Source organism: Hyperolius riggenbachi, chromosome 4 (assembly GCF_040937935.1).
Source record: "Hyperolius riggenbachi isolate aHypRig1 chromosome 4, aHypRig1.pri, whole genome shotgun sequence".
Classification (NCBI taxonomy): domain Eukaryota; kingdom Metazoa; phylum Chordata; class Amphibia; order Anura; family Hyperoliidae; genus Hyperolius; species Hyperolius riggenbachi.
In genome coordinates this window covers 19,887,107-19,892,571 of record NC_090649.1, presented here as the reverse complement: position 1 = coordinate 19,892,571, position 5,465 = coordinate 19,887,107, and the positions used below count along the sequence as shown (strand labels likewise).

The 5,465-nt window shown below is 48.3% G+C and overlaps 1 pseudogene; it reads left to right on the top strand.

Moving 5' to 3' along the window:
- The first annotated feature begins 2,538 nt into the window (after nucleotides 1-2,538).
- On the top strand, nucleotides 2,539-2,746 carry LOC137505748 (U2 spliceosomal RNA; annotated as a pseudogene).
- The last annotated feature ends 2,719 nt before the right edge of the window (nucleotides 2,747-5,465 follow it).

Sequence of the window (5,465 nt, the reverse complement as noted above, 5' to 3'; positions counted from 1 at the left end):
GGTGGTGGGAGAGGAAATGACTGCTGCAGTCAGGGATTTTTATAAAGATTTGTATAGTGGTGGAAGGGAAATAGAGCAGGAGAAGATAGAAAGGTATCTGGAGGTTTTGGAGAAACCAGAAGGGAAAATGGACCTGATGCACCTGGAAAGAGAAGTCACTGAAGATGAAGTGTGGGCTGCTTTGTCTGGGATGGCGCTGAACAAAACACCCGGAAAGGACGGGCTGCCCAGAGAATTCTACACTAAACTTTGGCTAACAGTGAAGGAGGATTTGATGCTTGTGTTGAGGAGAATTGTTTCTTGTGGTGTACTGACTCCATCAATGCGGGAAGGGATAGTGACTTTAATCTTCAAAAAAGTAGATAATAAAAATTGGAGGCCAATAACCTTGCTAAACGTGGATTACAAAATAGTGGCCAAAGTGATCGCAAATAGAATGAAGGGAGTCATGGAAGACCTGATTGAGGAAATGCAGACCTGTGCTATACCGGGGAGGAGGTCATCGGATAACCTGACTATGCTGAGAGATATAGTACAATATTCGCAATATTGGAATGTACCGCTTGTAGTTGAGTCAGTGGATCTGGAAAAGGCCTATGACCGGGTCTCATATCCTTTTCTTTTCCATGTGCTAAGAAAATTAGGCATCCCGGATGGCCTAATGAAGATTGTTACAGGATTGTATCAGGAGATCCACAGTCAGGTACTTGTGAATGGCCAGGTGGGACTTCCGTTCCCTGTGAGATCGGGTGTCCGGCAGGGGTGTCCACTGTCGCCCATTGTTTTTGTGTGCGTGGTGGAGCCCCTGTTGAGACATATACAAGGGGACGGAGGTATTAGGGGAATTGCGATGCCAGGAGGAGGTGGGAAGGCTGTTAAATCTTTGGCATATATGGACGATTTAGTTTTCCTATGTAGTTCGCAACGTGATGTGGAGAAGGCAAATCTGCAGCTGGAGAAGTTTTGTGAAGTGTCTAATATGGCTGTCAACTGGAGCAAGTGCTCTCTTTGTAGTCTGGGCAGAGATGTTAACATCCAAGTGGAGAAAGTGGCCCAGGTGGAGGAAGTTGAAGTCCTTGGAGTACCTTCGATAAAGACCTGAGGGGAACATCATCCTATAAGAAACTGGAAGAGAAAATTAAAAAGAAGCTACGTTTTTGGGGGCTTAGATGCTTATCTCTGATTGGGAATGTCCTAGTGATAAAGGCTGTGATCCTGCCACTCATCCTGTATACCTGTCTGTTATCTTCTGCACCCACTGTCTGGTAGGTGGAATCACCAAAGAACCTATTTATCTTTTTTGGGGGGTCAAAAATGGAGAGATGCTCAAGGGACAAGCTGATAAAACAGGTGGAGTTGGGAGGGATAGGGATGCCTGATCTGGGGTTTTTCCTGTCATTACACTATTGGTTGCACGCAGTAAGGCTGGTAAGATTGTCAAATGCTGCTGCTTGCATGACAAGGTATTTCTTTGGCTGGCAGTGGATTAAATGGGGTTTCATGGAAAAAGATTTGATGAAGCCCATGGCACTTGTGACCCCGCAGTCTTATCTCTGGTTGAAGGACTTTTGGGACAAGTATGGTTTACAGTCCTTGGGTCTAGAGGCTGGGGATAAGAATAAGATTCTTAGGCTGCAGAGGGGAAAAGAGGTGGTGAATTATGTGCCATGTCTCAGTTCCAAACAGTCTGAGGAGACTTGGAAGCATGTTAAGTATAAAGGGCTGTCGAATAAACAAAGGGAGGTGGTATGGCAGTCATTTGTGGGTTCGCTTCCAACAAAGGCGTTTTTAAAAAATAGGGATATGACTAGAAGTGATAAATGTCCTAGGGAAAGATGTAGTGAGCCGGAAGATGTTTTCCATCTGTATTGGGAATGTCCATATGCAAAACTTTTTAGGAGGGGCTGCAAGAAATTTTTGGCTAACATTCTGGACGTGAGTGATTTTTCATTTATCATGATGTTTACGGGCCTTAATGCAGGTACTAATGTACAGAAAAGATTGGTGTGGTGTTTTTGTTCTGTGTATAAGGAAGTTTTATGGGACTTACGTAATGTGTTAATTTTCAAAAAAGAGGAAGTTACTCCTGACCAGGCTGTAAAATGTTTATTGGCACGTTTATATGTGATTTACTTGTTTGATGTAAAAAATTGTGGGAGGGAGAAGGCGGAGTTATGGTGGAAAACATCCCGATGGAAGAATCAAGTGGGATAGGTGTTTGTTTGTATTCTTTGTTTGTTGTTACTCGCTGTATTTTAAACTGTTGCATATACTTAAGAGTATCAAAAAGATGATTTAATAAAAAAAATAGATTACCGGATGATGTGTCGGAGGACTCCAGGATCCTCCAACCCCCTCGGGTGTTGGAGGATGCCACCCCCTGAGCCGATGGCAAAAGGGGGAAGGTTCCCTTCGGGGAACAACCGAAGGGCCCTGCTGCATTGTGGGGCCCGTGGCTACTCATGCACGTTTTGTGGGGGTGCTTTAGGACACTCACGCTTTTTCCGTGCATGGGGCTTATAGCCTTGCTTACCCGGGACTCCTGCTGCCTGCAACAGGAGCCAAGACAAGCTAAAAAAAAATAAAAAAAAAATCTGTTCTTATCAGTTTAATATCTGATACGTCCCCTATCTGGGGACCATATATTAAATGGATTTTTGGAACAGGGAGATGGAAGAAGAGCTTGCTCTGTCCACTCCGCGCATCGACCTGGTATTGCAGTACCTCCAGGACCGGTGCACTACTCTCTTTAACTGGTGTCAAAAAACAGATCAAAACTACTCAAATACCCAGCTGATTAACTAACTAACAAAGTGGAGTAAAGTCTAGTGGAGAAATTAAGTGTCCCTCTGCAAAGTGAATTTGCCAGTAGCAAGTGCTGTGTTGTCCACCCTGCTGTGCAATCTATGTCTGTGCTGCTACTGCTGGGTGCAGCATACATTTGAAATCCACAATAAAAGCATTGTTTCAAGTTGTGTCTGCTTTTTTTGTGCATCTGTGTCATTTATTCATGGACTCTGTATTTCACCTGGCTATCAGAACCTGAGAACAGACAAGAAAAGTAGGAAAAACACAAAAAAAACCAAAAAAAACATTTTAACTTTACTTCGACTGAACTCTACTTGCGCTGCGCAGTTGCTGCGGGCCAAAAAAAACATGACCGGACCACTTTTCTTCATGTTTGCACTCTGTCCCCTGCAAGAGAAGCAGCAGCAGCACCCCTCCACTGGAGAGCTTCCAGCGGACTGGCAGGCAGAGCCCTGGCTGCAGCCCTTTATATAGCTGCCTGGGCCCAGGGTATTGTGACATCATCGGTTGACTTCCTGTATGACTCAGCACCTGCTCAGGTGCCTGCATCAGTGCCAGGCTGTGAGAGTGTGTAGCAGGCTAGGAAGGTAACTTCTGTTTAGGCTCTCCACTCCCCGGCCTATGTCTCCCTCTTGTGGCACACCGCGCACGTCCAGACAGAGAGATTCAGAGGAAGGAGGATGATCGAAGAAAGACGCACTGTGTTTTCAAACAGCCAGGCTAGAGACTTGACTTCCTCTGCCCTCCACACTCTCTCCTAGCGTGTTGCCAGAATGCAGGGAGCCGGAAGCCTACTTTACTTTTCTCTTCGACGTGGAGGCACGGCAGCGGAGGGGTGACGGCTGTTCCGGCGGTGGGCGGGGCCATGCAAATGTAATCAGGTGGCAGCTGAGCCTGGCCCGTGCGTCTGCGTTTAGCACAGGTGCGCCCATCCCGGGGGCCCGGCAGGCCTGCACAGGCAGTGGGAAGGGGTCCCCCCCTGGCAGCCGGTAGCCGGCCGGAGTTAGCCGGCTGTGCGGTGCAGTGCTGGGTTGTGTGCTGGTCGCTGCTGCTGCATTTAAAAGATATTTTGCTTTAATTCCCAGGGAGAGTGGTGTGTCGGCGGGCGCGGCTGCGGAGAGTAATCGGGTTTTCGCTTCTCGGCCCTTTAGCTGTGATCAAGTGTCGTGGCTGGAGGTTTAGTTGGGGTCCTCCCTGTGGGGGCCCTAACCCAAGAGGAGGGATGGATCGCGGATGGAGGATGGCGGGCGATTCGCAAAGGAAGACCCTACGTTTCCTGGTTAAGCCAGACTGATGATTCAGCTGGAAGTCCTGGTGGAGGAGGTGTTGACGAAGACCCTAGAGATAAGAGTAAGCAAGATTAGGATGATACAAGAATTTCCCAATCAGGGGATATATGATGTGACATTTCATAGTGAAGCAGTACTGCTGAATGTTTTTGAAATTGTGAAGAAAAAGTGGGATGACCGTTTGTTGTCCCGTATGGAAATAAAGCCCATGTATATGATGCAGGATGTTATGGTGACAGTACATATGTACAATCCTGACATAGACTTGCTAGTTGTGAGAATGTTCCTTAGACAATACTGCTCTTCGGTGAAAGGTGGAGAATCCCTTAAAAATAAATATGGAATACTGACTGGGAAGTACCGTTTTTTTTGTGAAATTCCGGGAAGATCCCACTGGTATTGGTGGTGTGGCAAGGCCCCCAGCAGTGTTTACCCATGGGGGTGAAAGGGGATTCTTAGTTCCTGCAGTACTCCGGCATGTCCTGGTAAAATGTCATAAATATGGGCATATTAATACTGCTTGTGTGAACGGAAGACTGTGCAGGAGGTGTGAGAAACCTGGGCATGAAGCTGCAAATTTCCCTGAGCCTCGGGTGTGCGATTTCTGCGCAAGACCTGGACACTGGGCAAAAAATTGTCCTAAGCGCAGGGAGGCACGGGGGGAAGAGGAGCCTGAGGAGAATGTGGGGGAGAGGAGGCAGAGAGAAGCCTGGCGTCCCTACAGTAAGATGCCAGACTTGAGTGGTTTACGTGCAGCCTTTGCAGGCAAGAGTCTGGCAGAGAAAGAGGCTGAATTAGACAAGCTGGTTGGAGGTGCTTATTGTATTGCTGCAGCTGAGGTGGAGGCGCTGAAAGCTGCTGGAAGAAGCAAAGAGGCAGCGGAGAAACGTGGTTCTGAGATCGGGATGGCTGGGGGCGTGGCCTCAGCTGAGATTCCCGTGCTGGGTGAGGAGGAACAGTCTGCAGCGCTGCAGGACGTTGCAGCTGTCCCTGGTGCTGAGGGCAGTGGCGTGCAGGCTGTGGCTGTGAAGTCTGATGTGACGGGCTGCAATGTGGAGCAGGCAGCTGTGCGGGAGAGTGTGCCTGCAGATACAAATGTATCAATACGGAGCGGCGGGGAGCAGCAAGGAGAAACTGGCTCTTCTGCCGTGCAGGACAATGTGGGTGGTCTGGTGCCATCTGAGATTACTGACTGTTGGGGCGGGGCCAGTACGATGGAGCTCGGAGCCTGCCATAAACTTGTCTGATGGTGGGGCACTCCTGCCATATGACGACAAGGCAGCGGAGTGGTCAATGGAGACTGGAGAGGAGGGGAGTGATACTCTAGAACATGTATCTATGGAGACTGATAGTAATGAGGCAGATGAA